Source organism: Arvicola amphibius, chromosome 1 (assembly GCF_903992535.2).
Source record: "Arvicola amphibius chromosome 1, mArvAmp1.2, whole genome shotgun sequence".
NCBI lineage: Eukaryota > Metazoa > Chordata > Mammalia > Rodentia > Cricetidae > Arvicola > Arvicola amphibius.
The window spans coordinates 194,451,810-194,467,464 of record NC_052047.1 but is presented as its reverse complement, the minus strand read 5'-3'; positions in this window follow the sequence as shown (position 1 = coordinate 194,467,464).

Genomic DNA, 15,655 nt, shown 5'->3' with positions numbered 1-15,655 from the left:
ATTGCTGGGTCTTGAGGAAGGTTGTTTCCTAATTTTCTGAGAAATTGCCACACTGATATCCAAAAGGGCTGTACCAGCTTGCACTCCCACCAGCAATCCGTGAGTATTACCTTTACCCCACAACCTCTCCAGCATAAGGTGTCATCAGTGTTTTTGATCTTGGCCATTCTTTTTTTAAATTTTTTTATTATTATATAAGTTTACAAATTTTCACCCATTTCCCTTCCCCTCCCCCATTCCCCCTCACCCTCTTACAGGTTTAAGATGGAATCTCAGAGTTGTTTTGATTTTCATTTCCCTAATGGCTAAGGATGTTGGGAATTTCCTTAAGTGTCTTTCAGACATTTTAGATTCCTCCATTGAGAGTTCTCCATTTAGGTCTGTACCCCATTTTTTAAATTGGATTATTTGTTCTTTTGATGACCAATATCTTGAGTTCTTTGTATCTTTTGGAGATCAGTCCTCTATCTGATATAGGGTTAGTGAAGATCTTTTCCCATTCTGTAGGCTGCCATTTTGTCTTGTTGACTATATGCTTTACAGAAGCTTCTCAGTTTCAGGAGATCACATTTATTTATTGTTTCTCTCAGTGTTTGTGCTACTGGGTTATATTTAGGAAGTGGTCTCCTGTGCTAATGTGTTTAAGTCTACTTCCCACTTTCTTTTCTATGAGGTTCAGTGTGATTAGCTTTATGTTACGGTCTTTGATTTATCTGGACTTGAGTTTGGTGCATGGCAATAGATATGGATCTATTTTCATTCTTCTACATGTTGATAACCAGTTATGCCAGAACCACCTGTTGATCTGTTGAATATGCTTTATTTTTTCTATTTTATGTTTTTTGCTTTTTTGTCAAAAATTGTAGATGTATGGATTGATGTCCAGGACTTTGATTTGGTTCCATTGGTCCTCCTGTCTGTTTTTATGCCAATATCAGACTATTTTCAGTACTGTAGCTCTGAAGTAGAGTTTGAAGTCAGGGATGGTGATGCCTCCAGAAGTTCCTTTATTGTATAGGATTGTTTTGGCTCTCCTGGGTTTTTTGCTTTTCCATGTGAAGTTGAGTATTGTTCTTTCGAGGTCTATGAAGAATTTTGATTGGATTTTGATGGGTATTGCATTGAATCTGTAGATTGCTTTTGGTAAGATTTTCATTTTTACTATGTAAATTCTACCTACCCAAGAGCATGGGAGATCTTTCCATTTTCTGGTGTCTTCTTCAATTTCTTTCTTCAAAGATTTAAAGTTTTTGCTATACAGGTCTTCTACTTGTTTGGTCAGAGTTACTCCGAGATATTTTATGCTATTTGTGGCTATTGTGAAGGGTGATTTTTTTCTCTGATTTCTTTTTCAGCCCATTTATCTTCTGAGTAAAGGGGGACTACTGATTTTTTGAGTTAATCTTGTATCCTGCTATATTACTGAAGGTGTCTATGAGTTGTAGAAGTTCCTTCTACCACACGTTCTTGCAATGTGCAATTGATGGTTGTCACGATTATTTGAAAGCCAGTCTCATCACAAACATTGTGACATATCTTATTGATTTTTTTCTTTCAAATATTCTTGGGCTGGAGAGATTTCTCAGTGGTTAAGAGCACCAACTGCTCTTCCAGAAGACCTGTGTTCCCAGCACCCACATGGAAGCTTACAACTGTCTATAACTTCAGTTCTAGGGGACCCAAAACCCTCACACAGCCATATATCCAGGCAAAACACCAATGCATATAAAATAAAAATAAATAAAAAAGAAAAATCTCACTAATATTTTATAATATAAATAAAATGTTCTTTACTGATCTAGATTCAATGAACATATTGTTTGTTTTCATAAAGGCAATTTCTTTCAAGTATGTTACATAATTTCAATGTATTCATCTCTGATCACCCCCTTCCCTTGGGCTAGTCTTCCCTATTTTTCTCCTACTCTTCCTTCTGCTTTCAAGCCATTTATATATGTGTCCCCCTTTACACAGAAGATAAATGGGATGAAAAAGAAATCAGAGAAAAAAACATCAAGCCATATATATACATATATGGCTTGATGTTTTATACACACACACACACACACACACACACACACATATTCCATCAATGAGAGAAAGTACATGATTATTTCTTTCTGAGCTGATGTATTTTATTTAATATGATGACCTTTGCATCTATTTTCTGGCACATAACGTAATTTTGTTCTTCCTCATGGCTGAGTAGAAGTGTTGGGATACACGAGCTGTTTACATTTCTCTTCATCCGTTGTTGGATTCCCAGGCTGACTCTACAGCTGGCTCTTATGAGTATTGCCTCAGGACATGTGACTGGGTAAGCTTCCCTGGGGTGTACTGACTGTACTTCGGATGTGTATCCACAGTAGCAAAGCTGGGTAAGACGGTAGTTCTAGTTTTTGGCTTTTAGGGGACTTTGCACTACCAGGTTACACCCCACCAATAGTGCTTAAACGTCCCCTGTCCCACATTTTAACCAGCTCTTGCCACTTATTTGGGTTGTGTGTCACGGTGTGGGTGGAGGTTGGGGGACAACTCTCAGAACTGGCTCTATCCTTCTGAGGGTTATGGGGCTTGAAGTGGAGCCAGGCTTGCACAGCTAGTGTCGTACCATGGGAGCCACAAGTGGGTCCTTCTTTGTTATCTTCATGATAATCAGTGTGATGAAAGATGAAACCGCAGTGTTTAGCTTGCATGTCCCTGACTAAGGATGTTGGGCTTGCTCCACATTCTTAGCCCTCTGTGCACCTTCCGGGAACTGTCTGTCCTTACCATCACGCCATTTGCTGATTGCAATGTTTAGTATTTTTCTTTTTTTTTTTTTTTTTTTGAGTTTCTTATATATTCCGGATGTTAATCGTCTGTCAGATGTGTAGTTACTTGAGACTTTTCTGCCACCCAGCAGGCCATCTCTTCACTTGCTCTGTTGTTCCTTCTGTTCTTCAGACATCATTTATTGTCACGAAACCCCACTTGTCAGTTTTTCATGTTCCTTCCTGAGCCATGCAAGTCCTGCAGAAGTCCTTGGGCGCCTCTATTGCCAGCACTTTCTAGCGTCAGATCTCGCAATTAAGATCTGACACCCACGATGAGTTGCTTTTTATAGAGTTGGGAACAGGAATCGAGTTCTGCTCTGAAACTGCCCCTTTTCATCTTGCAGGTGAATATTGATTTGTTCGGAAACAGGTATCCTTAATGTTATCTTCCCCAGTTCTTGGACAGCTGGAGCCTCAGAGAACTGCCTCAGGATCAATGCAGGAGTCTTTGCTTTTCAACTAGTGAGTGGGATTTAGGATGGGTGAATGGCAACCTGACCCACAAACTGACCTCCAGAGCCTCACTCCAGGCCCTGCACAGGTACCCTATCAAAGGGCCATTGGAAAGATGCAAATGGCCCTCTTTTCTCCTCTTTCAAGCTTATCCTGAGTGGAATCAGCCTTCTCTTCTCTTCACTCAAGTCCGTGACTTCCTGCCAGGGCCTCCTTTTCAGTACACGGAAACCATATCCTACCAGGCAATCCCCATTGTCTATGTCAGTGATGGCAAGGGAACCAACGATGGCATCCCCAAGGAGTTGTGCCCTTGTCCCGGGACTTTTGGGACCCATATTAAGTAACTTCAAGGTGTCCCTTTAGCGGTAGCATACACATTACAAGTGAGAAGATGACAGGAGAGCGGTTCTTGGAAAAAGAACACAACAGAGTCCATCATTCAGTGCAGCTACTCCGGACTCGGGTTTCTGCTGACCTGGTACCACAGAGCAGGATGCAGCTCTCACCAGCGTGCGGACTCATTCACTCACAGAGGAGAGAGAGCCCCACGTTTCAGAGGAGGACTTTGTAGTGCATGTGCACTTTTGTATGTGCAACCATGTTCCTGCCACCGACACTCCCTTGTTCATGCATTTCCAACGATTCCTCATTACTTCTGGATTCCAATATTTGTCCCCCGCCATAACCTCCCTCAGTTGAGGCTTCTAGTTTCATTGTTTTTCTTTCTGGTGGATTAATCACAGTCTCTCCATTGCACTGTTTGACCTCTCGAGGGTTTTCCTGTGTGCTTCTCTCAGCTTCTGCTTCTCACACGTGCACCTGGCTTTTATGTTTACAGCTCCTGCTTTCAGGAAAATTACAGTGCTTTCCAGCCTGGGGGTCGCATCCGTGGCTGTTCTCACTGCCATGACAAAGTACCTCACAGAGCCACTTAGGGAAAAAAGGTTTATTTTGACTCATGGCTCAGTCATGGCAGGGAGAGTATGGCAGTGGCTCAGTCATGGCAGGGATGTAGTGAGGAGACAAGCAGGCCTGCTTTTTGTCTTGCCCGGATCCCACATGGCTAGCTTTACACTGGAAATAATTACATGGAAACTGTATTCATTTAAACACTGCCTGGCCCATTAGCTCTAGCCTCTTACTGGCTAATTCTTACATTTTGCTTTAACCCATATTTAGTAATCTGTGTAGCACCACAAAGTGGTGGCTTACCAGGAAAGATTCAGCACATCTGACCTGGTGGTTAGCTTCATGGCATCTGTCCCAGAGAGTCCCGAGAGGCAGGGTGGTCTGACTAACTTCCCAGCATTCTGTGCTGTCTACTCCACCCACCTAAGGGCTGTCCTATCAAACGGGCAAAGGCAATTTCTTTACCAATGAAATCAACAGATAGAAGACACACCTATATCACAGGGAGAACATGGCAGTGGCTCAGTCATGACAGGGAGAGTGTGGCAGCGGGAGTGAGAGGTTTGATCATGGTGTATCTGCAGTCAGGAAGGATGGGGTGGGGGATGCTGGAGTTCTATTTTCTTGCTCTCTTTTTATTCTTCCTTGGACTCCAGTCCATGGAATGGTGCTGCCTGTATTCAGCCTCTCTGGAAATGCCCTCGTAGATATACTTGGAGGTGCATTTCCTGGGTAATGCTAATCTAGTCAGGAGATTGACCACCATAGATAGAGCCATTACACACTGTGGAAGTACAGTAGCTATGAGGTGGGAGGTGGGAGACAGAAGGAGGGCAAGGGTCACATTCAGGCTCTCATTCTAAAAAAATATATTTTTTTTCGAGACAGGCTTTCTCTTTAGCTTTAGAGCCAGTCCTGGACATAACTCTTACAGATCAGGCTGGCCTCAAACTCACAGGGATCCGCCTGCCTCTGCCTCCCAAGTAATGGGATTAAAGGAGTTCACCACCACCATGCGGCTTCATTCTAAATTTAAAAGCATGGCCTTTGTAGCTCAGTTGGCGGAGTGCTTCTCTGACAAGCATGAAGCCCTGGACTTGATTCTGAGAATTACATAATGCAGGAGTGGTGGTGGACACCTATAATACCAACAGTCTGGAAGTGGGAGACACACAGGCAGATGAGCTGAAGTTCAAGGTCATTCTCAGCTATATATTGAGCTGAAGGCCAGACTGGGATATGTAAGACTGTGTTTCAAAGTAAAATAAAATAAGCATTAGCATGCACTGACCTAGGGAGACATGAGGCCAGCTGGGAGGGAGCCCACGGTGTGTTTGCCTGCCTGTCAGGTTTGCTGCTCCCCTTAGATATCTTTTAGGAGCTGAATTTTCTCATCCTAGTCCTAACCTGGCTCCCTCAGAATGTGACCATGTTTGGAATTGAAGTCTTTGAAGACACAGTTCATGTGGATGAGAGCATGCCCTGAAATGAGGTTCTCATGTTGTCGACTGCCCTCCATCCATCTTCATGAATGTCTGAAGCTGAAGGCTCCAGTCTTGATGTCTCATTGTCAGCTCGGGCTGACACAGAACACTGGGTCGTGTTCTCGGTCTGGGGACTGTTAACTGTGACTTGGTTGAATGTACTCAGCTAATACTGTGATGACCTTCAGGGGTACTTAGGACACATATTTTCCTTCATCCTCCAGGGTGACCTTTTCTGGTGCTTATGTTTACCAGACCAGACTGTATCTGGAAGTGACAAGGGACAGAGGAAGCCAAGGGGATTGTTGATTCTTACAGTCGCCGTGGGAAGAGAGCTTTAAATGCTTCATCATCGTGTGTGGCGGAGCTTCTCTGCACACCAGAAGTGTGGAGGTAAAAGCGAAGGAAGAGTCAGGCCCTAGAGTACTTCTGGAGATACTGTCTAGTCCCTGTCCAGCATTCGGTGGTCTGATTGGAGGGGTGGCCTCGCCTCTTAATTTGCTTTTTCTGTCTATCTCTGTGTCTCTGTCTCTCTCTCAAGGGTCTCATGTAAGAGTCATTCCTCACCCAAACTCAGGGATTCTAATCATTACTTACTCTCTAAAAGATAAAAGATCTGTGGATCAGGGCTTATCTCATCAAATGTCAGGGCTTGAGGGGGACACAGAGTCACACTGGGGAGCTGGAGCTGATGGCTCTTCTTCCTCAGGGAGCTTGTATCCTGCTTTTGGCTTTACTTTCCTTGTTCCTATGTTGCTAGGATGTTTCTCAGAGACCCTGCTACCCCTTCCCTTCTGTTTGTTCTAGCCCCTCCAACCTGGACCCATCCAGGCCAACAGACTTCTGTGTTCTTCTTTCCCCCTGGCTTCCAGCTTTCGGTATTTTTCCATGACTAAAGCTTGGGGAGAGTTCAAGGGCAGTGTCCTGGAAAGTGAAAGGCCACAGTGAGTCCTCATATCGCTAGAATGAGCTGCGTGTGTCCAGGGGAAGAGAGCAGAACTGGGGCTCTGGAGACTAGAAACAAAGGTTGCAGAAGCCTGAACCCTGAAAAGCTGTTGTTGCCCACCTCCTGTCAGTCATTAAACAGCACGGAATGGTGGGGGGCATCAGGAAGCCAACAGAGCTCTCAGTTTGTATTGCTCTTTTAGAAACACATCACAACAATTTCCCTGAATTCACAAGAATCTCCCTTGCTCTCTTAGGGATGGGGTGAGTACCAAGTTGCCGTTGCTTGGCAGGTGGGATTGCTGTCACAGCTCAGGGCTCGGCCACTTGGTGACAGAGGTCTTTCCTGGCCAGTAGAAGCCAGTGTCCTTTTCTGTCACCACAACGACGTCCTATCTGGAGGAGGTCATTTCTCCAAGTTGTAGGTGTTCATCTACCAAAGGCGACATTTGGAACAAGGCTTCTTAAAAGTCACCCAATAAAGCTGTTGTTTCGTCACTTTGCAGACAGTGCTAGGAGCATCTCAGTTTGGTGTTAAAGGTCCACTTTTTCAGGAATCTGTATTTCTCATTGAAGAAACCATAAAATACAAGCTTTAAAAAAGCTGTAGAGGGGGCTTGTTGTGGAATATTTTAACTTGGCAAAGATACATTACATTTGTTTATGCTGTGGGATATTACTCTAACTGTATAAAGATGTGTTACTTTTGTTTATGCTGTGGGATATTACTCTAACTGTGTAAAGGTGTGTTACATTTGTTTATGCTGTGGGATATTACTCTAACTATATAAAGATGTGTTACATTTGTTTCTGCGCATTTGTTTAACTATGTAAAGATGTGCTGCTGTTTCACCTTGCCTGCCTAAGGCATCTGATTGGCCTATTATAAAAAGCTGAAAGGCCATTAAGTAGGCAGGAGAGAGAGCGACAGGGCTGGCGAGCAGAGAGAATAAGTAGGACAATCTTAGGTTCAGAAGAACCAGAAGAAGAGAGGGGAGAATGAGGGAGAAAAGAGGGAGACACTCAGTGCCAGTTGGGCAGTGGTTAGTCAACAGACACATAGTAGAACATACAGAAAGAAAGGTAAAAAGCAACAGAGTATAAGCTAAGGCCAAGCATTCGAAACAAAGAAGTCTCGGTGTTATGATTTGGGAGCTGGTTGGTGGTCAGAAAGAAGAAGCCTGGGACAAGGCCTGGAAAGACGGTGAAGAGCATGCCCTTGGCCTGCAGAGGATCCAAGTGAGTCTAGTTCCAGCACTCACGTCTGGAGGCTTGCCATTGCCTGTGACTCCAACTCCAGAGAGATCGGATACATCTGACATCTTTGGACAGCAGACGTGTGTAGACCCACAAATAGAGGCACATAATTAAAAATAAAATAATAAATCACAAAAACATGCATAGTGTTTTTTTCTTTATTTTTACATGTTTGGATATTTGTCCTTCATGCTCGGTGCCTGCAGAAGCCAGAAGATGTCAGGTCCCTGAAACTAGATTTATAGATGGTTATGAGCCATCAAGGGGGTGCTGGGAATCAAAGTTGGGTCATTTGAAAGAGTACCCAGAGCTCTTAATCACCGAGCCATCTTTCCAGTCCTTTGTAGGATTATATACATAACCAACAACAATTGGACTGTTTTGAAGTTTGCTATAACTTCAGTGGGCAGAAGCATGGAGAATGTGATTTGTAGATTGAACAACCCTAGGATAGCAAATGTCAAGATTTATTCACCCACAGAGAACAAGCCTCTAGTCCAGTTACTAATTAGTAAGAAAGTCAAACATTTTCTGCAAGGAGACTGTGGTGGCAGACTCCAGAGACTGTTGGGAGGACACGGATGGTGATTGGCACCTGCACACCCCTAGTATCACTCTCTTCTACGTGGCCTTCTTACCCATACCTCCAAGGACATTTAGTCCTGGATCTGGCCAGGAGGGTGACTGGCCAACACAGAGGGCAGAGAACTCATGTTCTTCAGTCTCTTGTCTGGGATGAAGGGACTGATTGTCACATGTGGCCTGAAGTTTTTAATTAAATCCTTTGTCATGTCTGCTAATGGTAGGTGAAACTACCTAGAGGAAATTTGATACTGCTTAGATTAATTGCTTCTCTCTCTCTCTCTCTCCTCTCTCTCTCTCCTCTCTCTCCTCTCTCTCTCTCTCTCTCTCTCTTGTGTGCACATGTGTGCATGCATGAGAGTATATATGTGTGTCTTCAGGTGTACATGCCTGCATATGCGCACATGCAAGTGTACATGCATATCTGCAAGTGTGTATGCATGAATATACACATATGTAGGTGTATATGCATGTTTATTCACGTGTAGGTGTATATGTACACATGCAGCTGTGTATGCATGTATATACAGACACATAGGTAATACATGCACATATATTCAAACATGTAGGTATATATGCACACATGCGGGTGTATGTGCATGTATATGCAGATGGGCAGATGTGTATGCATGTATATATACATGCATGCAGGTATATACCAGGTGTATATGGAGATCACAGGCTGGGGTCAGTTGTCTTCCTCAATCTGTCTCCAACTTCTCTTTTGAGGTGGGCTCTCCATTAATTCTGGAGCTAACTGCTTTGGCTAACAAGCCAATGAACTGAGGGACCTTCCTGTCAATGGGATTACAGACCAGTGGCTGCTGTGCTGGCTTGTTTTGTTTTTTAAATGTGGGTTGGGGAGTGGATCAACTCACAGCTTCTCTTTATTCAGTAAAAGGTTTGTCAACTAAGCTGTTTCTCCACCCCCCCACCCCCCCGCAGCTGCTCATTTCTTCTTTCCAGGGTGGCAAAACTATCAGTTCTCTAAGGACTTCATAGCAGGTCATTGTAGTCTCAGTGAGTCCCTCGGTCCAATGCGACAGCAGCATCCCACAAGTCATGTCTGAGTGTTGCTGCTTGTTCTTGTTCTGTGTGGCTTGAAGGCACTGTCTCCCTTCTCAAAGCACCCAATGAAGCAGGAACTTTTGTCAGCCCCACTTACGGACAGGAAGGCTAAGCATTAAGAATGCAGTTTGCTAAGAAACAGTGCAGGTTTGCTAGACTCAGAAAAGCCTGGCTGCATGGCTGCTGCACTTAGCCTTGCTGCATTATCCTTAGCAATGAGGTGGACTGATTAGGATGTGCACATTTTTACTAATGAAGAAACTGAGCCTCAGTGAGATTCCTCAACGGTAACGAGGCTGCCTATCTTTGGGTCCTACTTACACATCCTGCTCTCATGTCTTGCTTGCATATTCTGTTTGCATGTCCTGGGTGCGCATCTTGGGTACCTGCCCTCCAAGCTCTGTCACCCTGGGGTAGGTTCCTGGATTTGTCTCTCTGTTTCTGCAACTGTAAAATGGGGTTAATAATAATGGTGCCTAACAAATGGTATTACTCTAAGACTTAAGTAAAATAACCATCAATGAGTGTGCAGTACACCATGCAATAGCTATTTTTCTAGTGTTGTTTATAATGGTGAAAAATCAGGAATAAATTTTTAATAATCGGGCATTTATACATTGAAATGAACATGCAGCTGTTATTCAAAAATATAGTTTACTAAATGTTTAATATATAATATATCAGAAAAATATGAGGAACTACTAGTAATCATTTTTAGAACATACTGGTAAAAACATGCTCACAATTTAATGTTTAGTGAAAAGTAGATAGGACGTTGTGGATAGTATGAACATTAATTTAAATTGGACACACATCCACAGACACACATCAACCCGTCTGTCTATCAAAAGCTACAACACCGAGGAGCTGGAGAGATGTCTCAGTGGCTCCGAGTGCATGCTGCACTTACGGAGACTCCCAGGACCCCTGAGAGGGGGCGCACCACCGAGAGGTGGCTCACATCCTTCTGTCACTCTGTCTCTAGGGGATCCACTGACACCCCCTTCTGAACTCTGCTGGCACCTGCACTCACACGTCCGTGACACCCCTACACACATACACATATTAAAAATGAAATAATTCTAAGAGACACCAAAATTCTATGACACAGTCAGAAGTTGTTGTCCGCTGGAGAAAGGATTCTGGGTGAGTTTTACCCTTGGCTTGTGTTTTTTATGCAGTGGAATGAGTTGCTTTCAGAACATAAGCATGCCTGGAAGTAAGAATGCTGTCATCCTTGATGTCTAGCTGACTGGTGCCCTTGCTCTCCACAGCAACATTTGGGCTCGGGCTTCCTTTTGCACGCATGAGAGTGAGTGGCCCATTCCCTATCTGTCTGCATCACCGGGGTGCCTTCCTTGCCCATGGGATGTCCACAAAGGCCTTTCATCCTGGGCACAGAATGAAAACATCCCCCAGGACCGTCAGCCTGGCGAAGTAGCAGCTTGTCCACTTTCTCCATTGTGCGCTGTTTGAGCCAATTCTTTTCAAGATGAACTCAAATTCTCTTCTCTGGCTTTATAAGTTAATTTGGTGACTGGTCTCTGGTTTCTCTGACGGTGTTGTTGTTTGGAGAGGTAGGCTGGAGCTGCCACAGATGGATCCCCTGAGAATTTTGGGAGCCCACCGTACTCCATTTACTAAACCTTTCTACCTCACAATAGCCTGTGGGAATTGGGTATGGCCCCTCTTCACTCTGGTCTTTGAAACCCACTAAAAACCAAACCAAACCAACAACAAAAACTAAAAACAAAACCCTTCATGTTTCATCCTAATATTGCTGTTTATTTTAATAAAAATAAATGATAAGGTTTGTGTTTCCAGCAAAAAAACTGAACATAAAAAATAGAATTTAAAACATTTGAGTGCAGATGTATCTCAGTTGGTGAGCACAGTCCCACCTCTGGGCTCCCCAGCCAGTGCTGTCGCTCTCCCTATAACCAGCCGTCAGTTTGAGGAATGAGGTGCTCCCCTGTCCTTCAGCTTTTCCTCTGTGGGTACTAGAAGGGTGAAGACAGAGAGCAACCTGGGGTGTCAGTTCTCACTTCTCTGTGTTTAAGAGGAGATGGGGTTCCTTGCTCACATTTTTGTTTCAAGATGACCCATGAGCCTCAGGGGACTTTCCTGCCTCCACCTCCCATCTCACCTTGGGATTTCAAGGCGAGTGTCCAGCTTTGGATCTAAACTCAGGTCTCTACTCTTGCATAGCAAGTACTTTACCCACTGAGCCATCTCCCTAGTCTTGTAACAAGGTTGTCACACATCATTTTTCTTATTGAGCACTATTTTGCTTGTTATTTTATGTTCATCATAGTAAGGACTCTCCTCTAAGGCAGCTGGAATCCTTGCTGGTATCGGGATGTGAGTATAGCAAACATATTGATTCTTCTAGCTGGCCTTCTTGCATCAGTGGCCAAAATCCTGAGGTTCAGAGTCAGGAGGGAGAGGGAACCAAAACTCATTGCTGGGGGCTGGTTATGGTGCTTCGATTACTCTGTGTCTTGTTTAATCTTCAAACCTCTGTAAGATGACAAATCTCATCTCTGTTTCCTAGAACAACTGGCAGTCAGAAAAGTCATTTAACTTCTCAAAGTCAAATAGCCAATGAATTGAACTGAGATTTACTCTCTTTTCAGCCTGACTGAAGCCCAGGGTCTGCCCATACACCTGTGCTTCCTGAGCTCAATGGCCTGCTGGGTGGCAAGGATCTGCATGGGAGTTCATACCACTCACTCATTAAGACATGGTACCTGTTAGGGAAATGACTAGTTTGTGGCCCAGGCAATGTTTCCATTTCCAACTTGGTGCATGAATGTTCAGCACTTCAGATAGACTCATTCCTTCAAGTCCATCTTACTAGGTGGCTCAGGGAGAGAAAAATATCACATTAGGAAATGACCTGAATCCCATCACTTCACCCAAGAGCTTGTAAGTGACTTTGATCAATGGTGCCCAACATGGGGCTTAAACCCACGACCCTAAGATTAAGAGTCTCATGCTCTACTGACTGAGCTAACTCGGCTTTGCAGGACAGAAACTTTCATCTATAGATAAAACTGCTTGATCTGAATTCCACAGCTTCCTCATCTGCAAAATGGTGACACAACCATGATTTGACAGGGCTGTTGTGACGATGAAATGAAAAAATGTATTACAATCTTTGTTTAGGAGCCTCTGAATGTATATTAATGTCTATAAAAGGAAGGCTGCTAGCCAGGCGGTGGTGGCGCATGCCTTTAATCCCAGCACTCGGGAGGCAGAGGCAGGTGGATCTCTGTGAGTTCGAGGCCAGCCTGGTCTACAAGAGCTAGTTCCAGGACAGGCTCCAAAGCCACAGAGAAACCCTGTCTTGAAAAAATCACAAAAAAAGGAAGGCTGCTTGTTCGTCCCAGCTGCCCAGAACCAAAATAATCACACAGAAACTGTATTAATTAAAACACTGCTTGGCCCATTAGCTCTAACTTCTTATTGGCTCTTACATGTTAATTTAACCCATTTCTATTAATCTGTGTATCACCATGAGGCTGTGGCCCACCAGCAAAGTTCTAGCATGTCTGTATCTGATGGCTCCATGGCATCTAGCTCTGACTGTGGCTTCTTCTTCCCAGCATTTTGTTTAGTTTTCCCTACCTACCTACCTACCTAAGTTTTGCCCTACCAACAGGTCAAGGAAGTTTCTTTATTCATTAATTGTAATCACAACATACAGAGGAGACTCCCACATCAAATGTCATGATGCTCAGTGCCTGGGCAGAACACACAACCAGGGCAGGGACTAAGTATCCTGGCCTACTGTCTCCCAGGATGGAGTCAGAAAAAGAGGACAGATGGAGACTAAGACTCATGGTTTCATGTGATCTGTCCTTTCTGGAACTCGGCAAGATGGAAGCTGTGTAGTGGTTGAATGCCCCCATAGACCTGAGTGCTTGATCACTTGGTCTTTGGTTGATGTCACTGATGGGAGAAGGTTAGAAGGTACAGCCTTGAGGGAAGAGGTGTGTTACAAGCAGAGGACTGTCAGAGTTCAGATTCTGTGCCATTTCCAGCTTGCTCTTTCTGCTTCATGCTTTCAGTTCTACATGTGAGTTCTTGGCTTCCTGTTGGGGAAGGCTGCTCATTTGTTTTCTGGCCAGCCATACTTCCAAAATAATTACATAGAAATCTGTATTAATTAAAACACGGCTTGGCCCATCACTTAGACATATTGCTAGTTAGCTCTTATATCTTAAATTAACCCATTTCTATTATTTTATATTTGACAACGAGGTTCATGGCCTACTGGCAAGGTTCTGCCTGGCATCAATCTCCTGCGGTGGTTCCATGGCTTCTCCCTGACTCTGCCTTCATTCCTCCTCTATCTGCTTAGAATTCCTGCCTTGCTCTACTCTGCTAAGCCACTGGCCGAAACAGATTTGTTCATTAACCAATACAAGCAAGCACATACACAGAAGGACTTCCCACACCAGCTTCCTGTTCCTGCTGTCATGCCTTCACTGTTGTTACGCTGTTCCACCAACATGGACTCTTTATCCTTTTGAACCCTCAGTCCAGTGAACTTTTCCTTCTATAGGTTGGCTTGGAAATGGTGCTTAAATCACAGCCACATATAAGTGACTAGTCCAAGCCAACAAAGGATGTGAGCAGACAATGCCTGTTTATTTGGTCATGTCATGCTCATCCAGCCCCTAGAGACCTATGTGCTTATTCAAACTCAGAGTGATTAAAGAGAAGTTCAGCAGATTCTCCCAGAGAGGTCACACTCAGGACTGCTACTGGGATAAGCAGCAGGTGATTTCATACAGGGGAAATGTGGGGAGAGGATCCCGGGATCTGGAGGTGGAAGACAGCATGAGAACCTTGCAGTGTCAGCATCTATGCTAAGACTTAGCGAGTCATGGGCACTGCCATTCAGAGCTAGAGAGAACATATGAAGATATCTAAATTAAATTGCCTTTCATAAAAGTGAAGCTCAGATGGGCTGGTTCAGCTCAGTTGATAAACGCTAGTCTAGCATACATGAATCCTTGGCAGTCCTCAGTACTACATGACCTAGGCATGGTGGTCACTCTTGTAATCCCAGCAGTCAGGAGCTGGCAGCAGAAATCAGAAATTCAGTTATCCTCAGCTACATAGTGAGTTCAAGGTCAACCTGGGCTGCACAAGACTCAGCCACAAACTGACAATAGATGAGGCTCAGGGGGCAGAGTCCAGAGTTAGGCCAAGCTGTGGCTCCAATGAGAAGAGGGCCAGATTCGAATTTAGCTCTCTAAGTCCTTTGTCTGACCTGATCTGGCACACCGTGATTCCATGTGTCTTTGTGCTGTGTGTGCTGGTGTGTCTGTCTCGGCCAGTGGTTCTAACCATCCTGATGCTGCGACCCTTTTGACCCCCACCATAAAATTATTTTTGTTGCTACTTCATACCTGTAATTTTGCTACTGTTATGAATTGTAATGTGAATATCTGTGTTTTCCAGTGGTCTTAGGTGACCCCTGTGAAAGGGTCATTAGGCCCTCAATAGGGTTATGACCCACAGGTTGAGGACCACTAGTCTTGGGAAGGACATTCAAAGCAGGAAAGTCAGTTCTGTGTTCATCTCAGGGGCCAGCGGCCACTGCAAACATCTGAGACATAAAGTGTTGCTCAGATGATTACCACATTTTTGTGGGTCGCTTTTGTGTCCAGCACTTTCTGGAGTCTTGGGGAAACTGGGTCAGGTCAACTTGGTAAGAGCTGTTATTCACGTGAACAAAGAACGCTTGGCCACACGTGGACTTTGCCACTTAATGTCATTGCTTCTCTGGCCTGGCCTTACAGCCCAAGTGAGACCTGGAGCTCTAGCTGAAGGGAATGAGACCTACGTGTGCAGTCCGCTGTGGCGGTGCTACTGGAGCTGTCAGGTCTGACAGGCCAGGCTCTGGCCACCTGTCCTCATCAGGCCAACGAGACAAGGGAAAGTGTAGGAAAGAGAAGGAGATATTATTCAATGTGGCCATATGGAGAAGAGGAACAAATAGAGGGCCCAGTGGCTCCATGGCCCCACAAGTCCATCTCTGTGCTCTTGACATGAGGCCTAGGTTCACACAGGGAGTAAGAGGTAGGAAGAATTAAGGGGTCCTGGTCAAGGGGTAGTGCCACC